Raw genomic sequence first — 16,104 nt, 5'->3', positions numbered from 1 at the left:
CCTTCCTCTTTGACCTTCTTTCAAGCGTGACATCAGCACTAATGTGGACTGACCTCTCATATATCACTTAACATGTGCCCATCTGCACATTTTGCCATCACTACACGCACAGTGTGTCTAACAGAAACTCATTCTTCACCCTCACCCCAAATCAGCTTCTCCACTTGATACACTTTCTTCTGTTTATTGTAACATCTAACATTTTCATTTTTTAAAGTTTATTTATTTTGAGAGAGAGAGAGAGAGAGCGAGCGCACAAGCAGGGGAGGGGCAGAAAGAAAGGGAGGGGAGAGAAGAATCCCAGGCAGGCTCTGCACTGTCAGCACGGGGCCTGACACGGGCTCAAACTCATGAACCACAAGATCATGACCTGAGCCGAACCCAAGAGTTGGACACTTAAACGACTGAGCCACACAGGCATCCCACAACTAACATTTTCATAATGATCCTGGCTCTGGCATATATTGAGCACTGCTGTATGCCAGGCCCTGAGACAGGGAAAGTGGGAACAGGGAGGGCAGGCTCTCATGTAGATTTCTTTTTCTAGAAACTTGATATAATTGAGAAAAAGACATTGTTTGTAAAGGTGAAGGGGTAAAGAAGTTGAGGGAAACCTGGTTTGTTTGAAGTGAGGAAGCAGTCAAGGTGGGAAGCATCAGATGCAAGTATCAAAGAGGTTAATGGGAGCATTGCTTGGGAGATAGCCGATGGAATCAGTAGCCAGAAGGAGAAGAGAAGGAAAGGAAGAGCCATAGAGACTCTGAGAAGAGATACGTTGGGTACAAGAACATGAGGTCTGGGGCGCCTGGGTGGCTCAGTCGGTTAAGCGTCCGACTTCAGCTCAGGTCACGATCTCACCGTCCGTGAGTTCGAGCCCCACGTCGGGCTCTGGGCCGATGGCTCAGAGCCTGGAGCCTGCTTCCGATTCTGTGTCTCCCTCTCTCTCTGCCCCTCCCCCGTTCATGCTCTGTCTTTGTCTCAAAAATAAATAAATGTTAAAAAAAAATTAAAAAAAAAAAAAAAAACGAGGTCTGGGTTAATGGAAAAGATGGCATTTTGTTCTTGAAGAGAATATTTTTAAGTTCTCTGAAAATTTTTCTTAGTGTGTCTATCTGTATTAGCAAAATCCTGCTTTCAGCTACTTTTGATAGACTCTTGAAGTCTGTAGAGGGCATGAAGGACCATCCAGGGCTAATTTTAGCATGTCGTAGATGCTCACAGTTATTCCTTGAATTTAAGGCTCCATCTGCAAGTACATTTTTGTTGTTGTTCGGGGAAGCCTGCTTTTTTTGTTCTTTTAGCAGTTCGGTTATCTGGAGCTCTGGGGCAGGTAGGGAAGAATTAATGTCTCTCCCAATGCCACTCATAGCATTTAGGCCATGTTTGAATATCTTTCTTAGCAATGGTATCTGTGTGTGGGGGGCAGTAAGCCACCATGCACTCCCGTGAGCAGTCCCCCAGCCTCCTGATGGAGGCTGTCCTCCCCCAGAATTCCTAATGGGCTCAGAGTGCTGCCCCTTTTCCCTCCAGTTGTTTGCCCTGATTAAGAAAGTTCACATATGGGGAATATGGTTCTTACATTTTTCTCTCTTTTCTGTTCCTGCTCTCATTCACCTGCTTAGACCACATCCATTCCTCCTCTTGCATGATAGCATTTCAAGTACTATGAAATTATGTATAAAGCATGTATGCTCTGTGTGTGTGTGTGTGCGTGTGTGAGAGAGAGAGAAAGAGTGCACGAGAGAGGGAATAGTTTCTACATGTTAAATAATTGCCAATTTAATTCTGGTACTGCTTGAGAATCTTCCAGAGAGTAATAGACCCCTTCTGGGTACTGTTACACCTGTGAGCCCTGAGTAGGGAAAGCTGTGCTTGTGGGTCTGAGTCTGACTCTCTGGGTCCACCTGGTAAATTCTGACAAGGAGGTGTCTTTATGTAAAGAAACTAACAAATTCCGTCCCTGAAATTAGCCTGGCCTGGCCCTGGTGTAAGCTAACGGATGGGGACATTTAGTTTTCTGTTTCTCTGGGCATTTTCATCTCCTATATATACTTCTTCCAAAAGAATTTTCTAGAGTTGACCTATATTCTGGCAATGCCGTTTTCTTCTTTGGCGGACCTTTATAGTATGCCACAAATTCTATTATCAGAAATAGCTCTGTTTATATGAACCTTCAGCTGGAAACCTCTTCCAGAAGAAACACTGTTAGTACAGATGGCTAATTCTTCAAGACAAGGAGCTTACCCCAGCCTCATGTGGTTCCAGTCCCCTTTCTCGGTAGGTGTTTTATAATCACACTTTTGGAAATTGTGCAGGTATTCACTCCTCTGAGGGCAGGGGACAGGATGAATAGCAATGTGTTCACAGAGCCCTCCATTTATTAGAATATGTGACCCAATTGTGGGTATCTGTTTGGTTCTCCTATAATATTTTCTTTCTATTCTTTTCTTGTTTTCTTTCTTCCTCCTGCACAGCCTTATTCTCAGAGCTCTCCTTGTATTTATCAGGGAGTGTCACCACATCCAACATGTTCTTTCTCCTTGCTTGTTGGCAATGTCATAGTTTTGACTGGGTGACAAAGATTTTCTCCTCTGAGTTTTGCTTTTCCATCTGTGCTGAGCCAGTGATTGTCATATCTTGTCCAACTATCTGTCCTGAGTTTTTGCTATCTTCTTTTGATGTTTCTAGTCAACAGTTTGGAGGAACTTATTATGGTGCCTTATTATTGGCCTATTGAGAGCCAGCCTGACTTTGTCTATTGTGCTCTGAACTCTTCTCACCAATTACATTTGCTGATACTATAGAATTTGATGACAGCCATCCTAAGACACAGCCATGACCTGTGGTTTTGAATATAAGCAGCCTGATTCTCCCATTTGTGCTGTTGGGGGGCACTGTTGACGGTGCTGGCCATATGTGGGTGTGGGGGTGGGGTGGACAAAAGTCCCTGCTCTCCTACAACTTACATTCTCCTCTATGAAGTTTTTAGAACATACTCTTAAAAGACAGAGAGAGAAAAATGGCAGTCTGTTGGATTTTAATACACAGATGAGAGAAAATAGCTACTGGTCAGTCTGTGCTACTGATTTTAAGCAACACAGTTATTGAGTCTGTTTACTCTTTCATCAAAATGGTGCTGATTTTAGGCAATTGTGAGACCAATATATACTTAGCAATTCTTTGAGCTACTTGTAGAAAGCGTTCAAATGAATTAAAGGTTACTGTTATTGTAGCTGTAAATAAACCTCCATATGATATGTATATTCTATTCCACAGTAGATAAAACTATTGAGTAAAGTTGTACAATTTACTTATCTCTCTCTATATATGGCATCTATGTGGAATAATAGTTCTTGTTTCCCTCTCCATTATAATAAATAACTTTTACTAATGGATCTAGGCATTGCACTTACATTTATATATACAAGAGAGATTTTGACAGTGTATGTAATATATAGCCTAAAATAAATAACTGACAGTCACAGGAATATCATCATGTTTAAGTCCCATGGAGGTAGCAAAAGCATCCAAGCCATTTATTCTAAGTTGAAAGTTCTAAGATGTTTAACTCTCGATATTGTGGAGTATATTTACCCCATTTGTGATGTGTCCTTCACAATTGACATGCGCTTAGATGTGAAGAATATTGATGGTTCATTTTAACAGCAATAACTGAGTTATTAAAAACGTAATAAAATTTGAATAAAATATTTTGATGACACATTTAACATATTACACAAACCAAATTCCAGATTTAAGTCAAAGGAGAAGGGATTATGTTTGATTTTAATCCTTAAAAGTTTAAGTATTCCCTAGTTTTTACCATTGCCGTACAGACTGGGAATGATAGACTGCTTGTGTAGTTACCAAATTAGGCACTAGTTTGAATTCTTACACTGGGGAAAATCCAGAGGAGCCAGAATGCTATTCTTTTGTGCTTGGGTCCTTTTTAGAAGCTAGTGAGAAAGTGTAAAGTTTTCAAGATCATTATTAAATACAGTTGACCCTTGAATAACATGGATTTGAACTCTACAAGTCCACTTCTTCATGGATTTCGTACAGTAGTGTAATGTATTTTCTCTTTCTTACGATTGTCTTAACATTTGTGTCTCTAACTTGCTTTATTGTAAGAATACAGTATATGATAACATAGAACACACAAAATGTGTTAATCTACTATGTTATTGGTAAGGTTTCTGGTCAACGACAGACTATTAGTAAAGTTTTGGGGATATCAAAACTCTTACATGGATTTTCTACTTTGTGGAGGTGGGGGGGTTGGTTGGTGCCACTACATCTCGTGTTGTTCAAGGGGTTAACTAATGGTGTTTTTAATTAATTAATGTACTTACGTATGTATGTATTTATTTATAGGTAACATTTTTTTTTTTTAAATTTACATCCAAGTTAGTTTGCATATAGTGGAATAATGATTTCAGGAATAGATTCTAGTGATTCATCCCCTATGTATAAAACCCAGTGCTCATCCTAACAGGTGTCTTCTTTAATGCCCATTGCCCATTCAGCCCATCCCCACACACACAACCCCTCCAGCAACCCTCAGTTTATTCTCTATATTTGTTCACTATATTATGTTTTGTCCCCCTCTCTGTTTTTATATTATTTTTGTTTCTCTTCCCTATGTTCATCTATTTTGTATCTTAAATTCCAGATATGAGTGAAGTCATATGGTATTTGTCTTTCTCTGACTAATTTCTCTTAGCATAATACCCTCTATTTCCCTCCATGTTGTTGCAAATGGCAAGATTTCATTCTTTTTTAATGCCAAGTAATACTGCCTTGTATATATATACCACATCTTCTTTATTCGTTCATCCATCAATGGACATTTGGGCTCTTTCCATACTTTGGCTACTGTCAGTAGTGCTGCTATAAACATTGGGGTGCATATGCCCCTTTGAAACAGCACACCTGTATCCTTGGATAAATACCCAATAGTGCTATTGCTGTGTCGTAGGGTAGTTCTATTTTTAACTTTTTGAGGAACATCCATACTGTTTTCCAGAGTGGCTACACCAGTTTGCATTCACACCAGCAGTGCAAAAGAGATCCATCCTCTTTCTCTTCATCTGCTGTTGCCTGAGTTGTTAATTTTAGCTGTTATGACAGGTGTGAGGTGGTATCTCATTGTGATTTTGATTTGTATTTCCCTGATGATGAGTTCCGTTGAGCATTTTTTCATGTGTCTGTTAGCCATCTGGATGTGTTCTTTGGAGAAGTGTCTATTCATGTCTTTTGCCCATTTCTTCACTGGATTATTTATTTTTTGGGTGTTGAGTTTGATAACTTCTTTATAGATTTTGGATACTAACCCTTTATGTGATATGTCGTTTGCAGATACCTTCTCCCATTCTGTCGGTTGCCTTTCTGTTTTGCTCATTGTTTGCTTTGCTGTGCAGAAGCTTTTTATCTTGATGAGGTCCCATTAATTCATTTTTGCTTTTGTTTCCCTTGTCTCTGGAGCCGTGTTGAGTAAGAAGTTGCTGTGGCTGAGGTCAAAAGAGGTTTTGAGGTCCTCCTCTAGGATTTTGATGGCTTCCTCTCTTATATTCAGGTCTTTCATCCATTTTGAGTTTATTTTTGTGTATGGTGTAAGAAAGTGGTCCAGGTTCATTTTTCTGCAAATCTCTGTCCAGTTTGACCAACACCGTTTGCTGAAGAGACTGTCTTTTTCCATTGTCTGCTTTGTCAAAGATTAGTTGGCCATACATTTGTGGGCCCATTTCTCGGTTCTCTATTCTGTTCCATTGATCTGAGTATCTAGTTTTGTGCCAGTACCATACTGTCTTGATCATGACAGCTTTGTAATACAGCTTGATGTCTGGGATTGTGATGCCTCCAGCTTTTTTTTTTTTCCCCCCAGGATTGCTTTGAGTATTCAGGGTCTTATCTGGTTCCAAATATATATGGAAATTTGTATGGTTCCAAATTTGTATGGTTACAAATTTTAGGATTGTTCTAGTTGTGTGAAGAATGCTGGTGTTATTTTAATAGGGATTGCGTTGAATATGTAGATGATCTTGGGTAGTATCGACATTTTAACAATATTTGTTCTTTGAATCCAGGAGCATGGAATATTTTTCCATGATTTTGTGTCTTCTTCAATTTCTTTCATAAGTTTTCTATAGTTTTCAGTGTATAGATTTTTCGCCTGTTTGGTTAGGTTTATTCCTAGAGATATTTTATGGGTTTTGGTGCAGTTGTAAATGGGATCAATTCCTTGACTTCTCTTTCTGTTGCTTCATTATTGGTGTATAGAAATGAATTGATTTTATATTCTGCTACTTCGCTGAATTCATGGGTCAGTTCTAGCAGTTTTTGGTGGAATCTTTTGGGTTTTCCATAGAGTATCATGTCATCTGCGAAGAGTGAAAGTTGACTTTGTCCTTGCTGATTTGGATGCCTTTTATTCCTTTGTGTTGTCTGATTGCTGAGGCTAGGACTTCCAGGACTATTCTGAATAACAGTGGTGAGAGTGGATATCCCTGTTGTGTTCCTGATCTTAGGGGGAAAGCTTTCAGTTTTTCCCCATTGAGGATGATATTAGCAGAGGGTCTTTCATGTATGGCTTTTATGATCTCAAGATATCATCCTTCTATTCTTACTTTCTTGAGGGTTTTAATCAAGAAAGGATGCTGTATTTTGTCAAATGCTTTCTGTGCCCCTGTTGAGAGGATCATGTGGTTCTTGTCCTTTCTTTTCTTGATGTGATGTATCACATTGATTATTTTGTGGATATTGAACCAGGTATAGATCCCACTTGGTTGTGGTAAATAATTCTTTTAATGTTTTGTTGGATCTGATTGGCTAGTATCTTAAGAATTTTTGCATCCATGTTCATCAGGGAAACTGGTCTGTAGTTCTCCTTTTTAGTGGGGTCTTTGTCTGGTTTTGGAATCAAGGTAATGCTGACTTCATAGAATGAGTTTAGAAGTTTGCCTCCCATTTATGTTTTTTGGAACAGCTTCAAGAGAATAGGTGTTAATTCTTTATATGTTTGGTAGAATTTCTCTGGAAAACCATCTGGTCCTGGACTCTTGTTTTTTGGGAGATTTTTGATTACTGATTTTATTTCTTTACTGTTTATGGGTCTGTTCAAATTTTCTATTTCTTCCTGTTTCAGTTTTGGTAGTGTATATGTTTCTAGGAATTTGTCCATGTTTTCCAGATTGCCCAAGTTATTGGCAAATAATTGCTCATAATATTTTCTTATCATTGTTTGTATTTCTGCAGCGTTAGTTGTGAGCTTTCCTCTTTCATTCTTGATTTTATTTATTTGGGTCCTTTCGTTTTTCATTTTTATCAAACTGGTAGGGGTTTATCAGTTTTGTTAATTCTTTCAAAGAAGCAGCTCCTGGTTTCATTGATCTGTTCTACTCATGGTTTGTTGTTGTTTTTGTTTTGATAGCTTTGATTTCTGCTCTGATCTTTATTATTTCCTGTCTTCTGCTTATTTGGGGTTTTATTTGCTATTATTTTTCCAGCTCTTTTAAGGTGTAAGGTTAGGTTCTGTATCTGAGACCTTTCTTCCTTCCTTAGGAAAGGTGGATTGCTATATACTTCCCTCTTATGACCGCTTTTGCTGTGTCCTAGAGGTTTTGGGTTGTGGTGTTAATGATTTTCATTGGTTTCCATGTGTTTTTAAATTTTTTCTTTAACTTCTTAATTAACCCATTCATTCTTTAGTAGGATGTTCTTTAGTCTCCAAGTATGTGTTGTCTTTCCAAATTATTTCTTGTGGTTTATTTTGAGTTACATTGTGTTGAGGTCTGAAAATATGCATGATATGATCTTGATCTTTTTGTACTTGTTGAGGGCTTATTTGTGTCCCAGTGTATGATCTTTTCTGGAGAATGTTCCATGTGCGCTCAAGAAGAATGTGTATTCTGCTGCTTTAGGATGAAATGTTCTGAATATATGTGTTAAGTCCATCCGGTCCAGTGAGTCATTCAAAGCCATTGTTTCCTTGTTGATCTTCTGCTTAGATGATCTGTCCATTGTTGTAAGTGGGGTGTGAGGTCCCCTACTATTATGGTATTATTGTCAATGAGTTTCTTCGTGTTTTTGATTAATTGATTTATATAGGTGTGTGCTCTCACATTGGGGGGAATAAATATTTACAATTGCTAGATCTTCTTGGTGTATAGTCCCCTTCATTATGATATAATGCCTTTCGTTATCTCTTGTTACTGTCTTTATTTTAAAATCTAGATTGTTTAAGTATGGCTACCCCAGCTTTTTGTGGCCGTTAACACGATAGATGCTTCTCCATCTCCTTACTTTCAATCTGAAGGTGTCTTTAGGTCTAAACTTGGTCTCTTGTAAACAGCATATAGATGGATCTTGTTTTTTAATCCCTTCTATCGTGTCTTTTGATTGCAGTGTTTATTCTGTTGACATTTAGAGTGAGATCTGAAAGATATGAATTTATTGTCATTGTGTTGCCTGTACAGTTGGAGTTTCTGGTGGTGTTCTCTGGTCCTTTCTAGTCTTTGTTGCCTTTGGTCTTTTCTTTCTTTTTGTCTCCCCTCAGAGAGTCCCCTGTAAAATTTCTTGCAGGGCTGGTTTAGTGGTCACAAACTCCTTTAATTTTTGTTTGGGAAACTCTTTATCTCTCCTTCTATTATGAGTGGCAGCCTTGCTGGATGAAGAATTCTTGGCTGCATATTTTACTGATTCAGCACATTGAATATATCCTGCCACTCCTTTCTGGCTTGCCAAGTTTCTATGGATAAGTCTGCCGTGAACCTGATCTGTCTTCCCTTGTAGGTTAGGGACTTTTTTTCCCTTGCTGCTTTCATGATTCTTTCCTTGCCTGTGTATTTTGTGAATTTGACTATGATATGCCTTGTTGATGGTCGGTTTTTGTTGAATCTAATGGGAGTTCTCTGTGCTTCCTGGATTTTGATGTCTGTGTCTCCTCAGGTTAGGAAAGTTTTCCACTATGATTTGCTCACATAAACCTTCTATGCCTTTATCTCTCTCCATCTTCTGGGACCCCTATATTTTGGATGTTATTCCTTTTTAATGAGTCACTGAGTTCTCTAATTCTTATATCGTGCTCTTTTGTCTTAGTTTCCCTCTTTTTTTCTGCTTCATTATTCTCCGTAAGTTTGTCCTCTATATCACTGATTTGCTGCTCTGCTTAATCCATTCTTGCCACTGTGGCATCTATTGAGATTGCATCTCAGTTATAGCATTATTAATTTTGTCCTGACTAGATTTTACTTCGTTTATCTCTGCAGATAGGGATTCTATGCTTTTTTCAACCATAGCTTGTATTCTTATTATCGTGATTCTAAATTCTGGTTCACACATCTTGCTTGTATCTGTGTTGATTAAGTCCCTGGCTGTCATTTCTTCCTGTTCTTTCTTTTGGGGTGTGAATTCCTTCACTTTTGTCATTTTGAAGGAAGAAAAGGAATTAATAATAAAAAAATTAAAAATTAAGAACAACACAAAAAATAAAATAAAGGATGTGATATCTTAGGTGTGTTTTGGTTTGGTTGTTGCAAGAAGGTTCGTAGAAGAGAGAAAAAGGGAAAGAAACTTAAAAGTAAAAAAAGTAGGAAAACATTTGAAAATTTACAAAAATGAATACTATAAAATATAATAAAATTTAAATGATTAAAGTAAGAAAAAATTATTCAAAAATAAAAATATAGTAGAAAAAAATTTAAAGAAAAATATTTTTTATAAAACGGAAAATAAAAATAGATTTTTCTCTTTCTGTATTCAAAATAAGAAATGAGAAGAAAAAGGAAAAAAATTGAATAGAAGGACCAGTAAACAGAATGAAATATGATTGAAATTACATCCAGTTTCCCCTAGAAGTCAAACTATGAACCACTTTATAGTGTGCAAACTAAACAGGCCTAGAGACTTGTGGTGTTTCTCTATATCATGGTGCATTTGGACGTGGCTTGGTGTAATGGCACCTTTCTCCCCTAGATGGCATTGTTTAGTTTACTGGTGTGGATTGTTGTGGTTTCTTTATGGTGTACGCACATGCGCGGGAGAGGTGAAAATGGCGCCACCCATCTACCTAGTCTCTAGCATCAGAACTATATGTTCTCCCCGATTGGCAATCAAGCATCACTCTTTGTCTCTGGCTTGTGTCCACTCCCTGCTTCTGCACTGTCTGCAACTAAGTTGTCAGCCTTCCAAGTGGCACCTCCCTCCTGAGTTTTATCTCAGATGGGGCTGTGTTTCCAAACCCCTCACTTTTAACGTTTATTTATTTTTGAGACAGAGAGAGACAGAGCATGAATGGGGGAGGGTCAGAGAGAGAGGGAGACACAGAATCCGAAACAGGCTCCAGGCTCCGAGCAGTCAGCACAGAGCCCGACGCGGGGCTCGAACCCACATACTGTGAGATCGTGACCAGAGCCGAAGTCGGACGCTCAACTGACTGAGCCACCCAGGCGCCCCACCAAACCCCTCACTTTTGAAGGCCCTGTGGCTTTGACCCACGCAAACCCACTTGACCCTCTTGCCGATCAGTGGTTGGGTGCTGGCTCATCCCTAGGAACATTCATATGACTGCAGTGTTTCAGATGCCAAGTGACTGCGGCCAGTTGCCCGCCCCAGAAAAAGTTTGAGCTGTGGTGTAGCAGTAGCGTTTCAGGGATTATGGTAAATCACAATACATATCTGGCACGCAGCTTCACCGCCCCCCCCCCCCCCCATTGTCCTTGTTACAATGACAGCAAACGTGGCTGCTCTCTGGGGTCCACTGGGACCTCTCCCTGTGGGGAGGCCGCACAGCTTCTACCAATTGTTCTCTCAGCAGGGGAATCGCCTCTTTCCCTGGGCCCAAGGACCTCTTGGACCTTGCTCTCTGCTCCTGGGGTTTCACCCTTTCCAGCAGATCCATCAGATATCGAGCTGTGGAGTTTCAGACTCTGTGCCCCCCCCCCCCCCCCACTGTTTATAGTGCCCTGATGGTATTTAAACCCTCTCCTTTCTCCTTTTCTTTTTTGGTCCTTTATGGGTGTTTCCACTCTTTCTCTCCAGCTGCTTTTGGGGGGAGTGTTTTTCCTGTACTCTTCGTCCTGTCTCCGTCCTCTCTCCAGAAGAAAAAACAGCTCCCTACTCTCTATGGCTTCTCTCTTCCCCATTTCTCCTCTCCACACCACGTACCTGCTGAGTTCTGTGGCTCAAGTTATGCAGAGTGTTGTGTTAATCTTCAGATCGATTTTCTAGGTGTGCAAGTTGGTTTGTTGTTGATCTAGCTGTATTTCAGGTAGGAGAGAAGCAGAAAACTACCATGCTGCTCCACCATGTTGGACCCTCCCCTATAATGGTGTTTATAATGTATGATACTGTTTTGAAAAAAAAATTAGAAATAGCTTGCTAAATGTTACATTTCTTAAAGATACAGGAAAATTGAATTTGGATATATCTATGTCATACTTAGAAATCTGGAACTGTTCAAATCTTTTAACACTGTTTTATCTACTTTTCAGCAAATTATGGCAAATGACTTTGTGCAGGACAGACAGGGGCAGTAATAGTCCATAAGTTATGCTTTCTTGTATATAGGTTTCTGTAGTCAAGTGGACTTTCTATACAAAGTTGGCATGTTCTGTGGACGTAAGATGTGGTATGTCACTGATTGCTATTAAGTTATCACTGGGATTGCAAGTTCCATTGGAGAAAAGAGCATCAAAGTCATTTGGATGTCTTTTACTGACAACTGAAAACGCACATGCAGTGTATTTATTTGCAAACATTTAAAGTTTGAAATCGAGGTAGCCTAGATGAAATAAAACAGTTTTTCTTTTTTTTCTTTTCCCTTAAGTTTATTTTATTTTGAGGGAGACAGAGAGAGGACATAGTGGGGGAGGGGCAGAGGGAGAGGGAGAGAGAGAATCCCAAGCAGGCTCCATGCTCTTAGTGCAGAGTCCAATGTGGAGCTCAAAGTCACAAACCAGAAGTTCATGATCTGACCCGAAATCTAGAGTCAGATACTTAATTGAGTGAGCCACCTAGGTGCTCTGAAATAGGAGTTTTTCAAGCAGAATGTTGCTCATGTTGAATGTAGTTCAGTCCTTTCTACTTGGATGACAAAAACTTTAGGCTGACATGTTTTGGTGACCTGTGATTGGTTAATGAGATCCAACTTAGTTGGTGATATCCCCTTTCATCCCCTGGGGGTCGATTAAAGAAATTCTGGAATGGAAGCACTGTGCTAGTCTTACATGGAACATTTCTTTCCACATGGCTCCTCAAGAGCATATGCAATATGGAAGAATCTGTATCTTTCTTGCTTTTTTACATTCCAGAAACAGGTGTAGAAATCTTCGTGGTGTGGTGTGTGTTCACCATTGGGAAAAGAGCTTGATAAGTATTTCCCTGCCAGGTGCCCAGTTATTTTCATAAGTTCGTTCTTGTTGATGTGATCTGATATAAGGAACTTAGTTTTATCTAGTATAAGAAACTGCTGCTTAACCTTGATTCTTTCTTTTATCTTTGGAATTTTAGTAGCATGTTGCTTTTGAACAAATTGACCATCTTCTAATCTTTGTTTCAAAAGCCAGTGCTGCATAAAGTGCTTCTCTGAAGGCAGTGTGCCGCAGGGCTGGGCGGGAGGTCAGTGATAGTGGTTAGTGGTGCTTCCAGCTCCCCAAACCATTCCATTTGGGGGGAAGAAACCCTTGGACTTTTATAGTTTGTAAGAAAATGAAGTACAAGGTCTCTCATAAAAAATGTCATTTCTTCTGTTGTTCTTAGTGTGCGATTTGCCTTTTATCGTTAGAATCAAATTTTGAAAAATTTATTTGGTGAAAAATAAGCCTTATGAATGAATATTCATTCATTAATTTTGCAAATATGTAGTAGCTGAACATACAAATTTAGTAAGATGCATTTCCTTCTTTCAAAGAGTGCTTAGTTTATTGGGAGAGATAAAGTCAACATCTCCAACAAAAACCAGTGATCTATAGGCACATGGTGCTGTGGCTGCAGAATGGAGGGTTACTTAACCTGGAAAAGTCGAGTCAGAGAATCTTTTCACAAGGAAGTTCTCAGAATGCGCAAGAGTTAATCAGGCAGAGAATGGAAGGGCTTCCCTTGGGTGAGGGAGCTGTGTTTGCATGGATGCGTACTTCTGTCTGGCTGATGCTCTGGGAGAGGTAGTTGATGGCAACACATGGGGTAGGTCAGATATTCAGGAAATAAATTATGAAGATAAAAGACATCAGATTGTTTGGAAAAGTTTTAGAAGAGTGACCTTATGAGACTTGTATTTTAGATCATTTTGACAGTAGCCTGGAGAGCTGGTCAGAGCCACATGTGTTGATTGGAGACAGAGAACTGCACTTGTGTATTTTGGTAATGAGAGATGATTTATGTGAGAAATTATGGGAAGACCTGGACTAGCAGTAGTGGAAGAGATTGAAGGGGAGACACAAATCCTAGAGATTGGAGTTTAGAAGCCCAGTGACTGCTTGCATATCAGGAATAAAGGACAAGGACTAAAGGATGCCTTCCATTTTTCTGGATTGAATAATCAGGTGGTGGTTGGTAGCATTCACCCATGTAGGAAGAGCATGAGCTTATATTAGATTTTGGATGTGTTGAGTTTAAGGTGCCTTGGCAACACCCAGGCGGAGAAGTCCTGCATGTGTAAACTGGAGCTCATGAGGGAGACCAGAAATGGAAATACAGAGATCTGACTGAACTTGACACATAATTGGTAACTGAAGTCAGTGGTATTCAAAAGGGACCAAGAATGGTATGTAGTAGATATAGAAGAGAACAGGGCTGAAGATGGGGTCACTGACTAATAGGGATGATTGGAGGATATGAGTCCTTGAAGGAGATTGAGTAGGAGTGTTCAAAGAGGTAGGAGGAAGGTCAGGAGAAAGGCCAAAAAAACTGAGGGAAGGCATGCTTTGGAAGAGGATGTGACCAGTAATGTCAAATGCTACAGAGACCTCAAGTGAGATAAGCACTGAAAAGTAACTGGATTGAATAACTGGAAGGCCACTGGAGACACTACTGAAAATATTTCTATTGCAGTGGGACATAGAACCTATAGTTCATTGGGTTGAGGAAATGAAGATAGTATGGACTTAATGTTTAAGGCTCAGTGCCTTCTTAAGAAATAGGGAGATAGACAATGCCAGAGGGGACTTGTAGCTGGATGGGTTTGTGGGTGCTTGTTGTTGTCATGGAAGAAACTTGAGCATTTTTGTATGTTGAAATTAATAAGCCATAATGCTTTGGCCTACGCAAGCAGAAAGATCCTTTTTCCATTGAAATAGGATACAAGCAAGAAAGATGGATGCCAATGAGGTGAAGATTGAGTGTGTGCTAGAAGAGAAGGTGAGAACTGGAAAGATTATTACTTGGTCATTCTGTACCTCCCCATAAAGAAAGATAAGTTATTTAAAACCAAAGGAAAGCCATGTGGTTTTTATGATGAAGAAACTAGTTTCACTGCATAGAAACTTGGGTGATTTATAAGTCTTTAAACCCCAGTGGAGGAAAAGTTATTACTTAATAATATCATAGACATTCACTTTTATTTAAAGAATCCTGGTAGAAGACAAACTGGAAACTCCATGTGCTATTTTTTTCTTCTACCAGAAGGTTTACTCAAATTATATTCCTGTCATTGGCATTTTGGAGCTTGAGGACAATAGCACTGTTACAACATGAATTTTTAGAGCCAATTTTGACCACAGTGAAGTGACTTTAAAGGCTGAAGGTCAAGAGTATGATTGATTGGGTGATTACAGTTCCTTTTAAAACAAATTAGAGGTGGCAGGTTTGCCATGGGCCAAAAATACTGCAAGGAAATGAATCTCATCAGCATTTAAAACTTCTTAGATCATCAAAAAAGAGTTTAACGTTTAAAATATAGATACACACACACACACACGCACACACACGGGAATGACTTGCATTAGTAAGTCTAGCCTGATTTTTCTGTTAAATAATATATAGGCACAAGTTTGGTATGTTTTTTATTTTTAATTTAGGGACTGGTACCTTAAATGTTGAATGCATTTATCAGTTCAATTTATTTACCTTCTTTGTCTTTATATTTGGGGTCTTCTCAGTGATTGTATTTGTGGTTAGTCATTTGTGTTTGGGATTCCTGGTTTAGAAGGAGGCAGGGGTACAAGAAGGAATAAGGACTAGCGTTAGGAAACACTTCCTTCCCCAAAGAAGGGACAAAGCATGGAGAAGGATATGTGGGGGTGTCTCTCATCATGGAGCAAGATGAGATGGTGGTTTTGGAGAACGAATATTTCTCAGGAAACCAATATGTGTTAGACACCAAGCTATGCACTTTCACATGTGCTGCATTCTTACAATTATCTTGGCAAGGTAGATATTGAAATTATTTGTAGTTTCAAAGGAAAAAATAAAAGGAGGTGAGAAGATGCCAGAAAAGAACTTTTAAAAGTAACAAGAAGTAGTGATGATGATGATGATGATGATGATGAATGATGACAGTGATTGTTACAGATGAATATTGCTTCAGTGTAGCCAATTGTGGTGCTTTTATTCTGATATTTTAGAGAGAGAATGTAGAGTCTTTGGCAGAGTGGAAAAGGTTAATGTTGGTTATTAAGCTGGTTATATGAGGGCTAGTTGAACTCTCTACTTTTGTATACTTGGAAGTTTTCATACTGATAGTTTTTTTAAATGATCGAGCAAAGAAGTAAAATAGTCTTGGTTTTGACAGAAAGTGGGAGAACATTTATGAATAGCAGGGAGACTTTCCTTCTTTTTTCTATCAGACATAAGTGACAGCATTAGCCTTTGAACCCATTTTTTGAGGCAGAATTACTGACAATCCATTTAGGAAATGAAGACACTAAAATCAGGGTTTTTTTTGTTTGTTTTGTTTTATTTAAATGTGGTCATCTCAGCTTTATGTGTGAAGACTGTGAAGTTAGGTGGTTTCTTCATCTTTATCTGATTGTGTGAAAGTTTTGTCCCAGGGAAGCAGCATTTCTATTACAAGGAAGGCCTGGACTGGAACTATCTCATTGCAGAAGGTATACAGCTCCAAGGGGGGAGGGGATCAGCATGTAATCAGTGAGCATCTATTTCTGTAGTACA

At 39.1% G+C, this 16,104-nt stretch overlaps 1 protein-coding gene across 13 annotated transcripts in view; it reads left to right on the top strand.

The window, feature by feature from the left end:
• FARS2 (phenylalanyl-tRNA synthetase 2, mitochondrial) overlaps positions 1–16,104 on the top strand; it is a 538,848-nt gene that overhangs the window by 34,215 nt on the left and 488,529 nt on the right. The gene's annotated exons all lie outside the window — the stretch shown is intronic.

Source organism: Panthera onca, chromosome B2 (assembly GCF_046562875.1).
Source record: "Panthera onca isolate mPanOnc1 chromosome B2, mPanOnc1 haplotype 2, whole genome shotgun sequence".
NCBI lineage: Eukaryota > Metazoa > Chordata > Mammalia > Carnivora > Felidae > Panthera > Panthera onca.
Note: the sequence above shows the minus strand (reverse complement) of the source record. Positions and strands in the feature narration are given on the sequence as shown.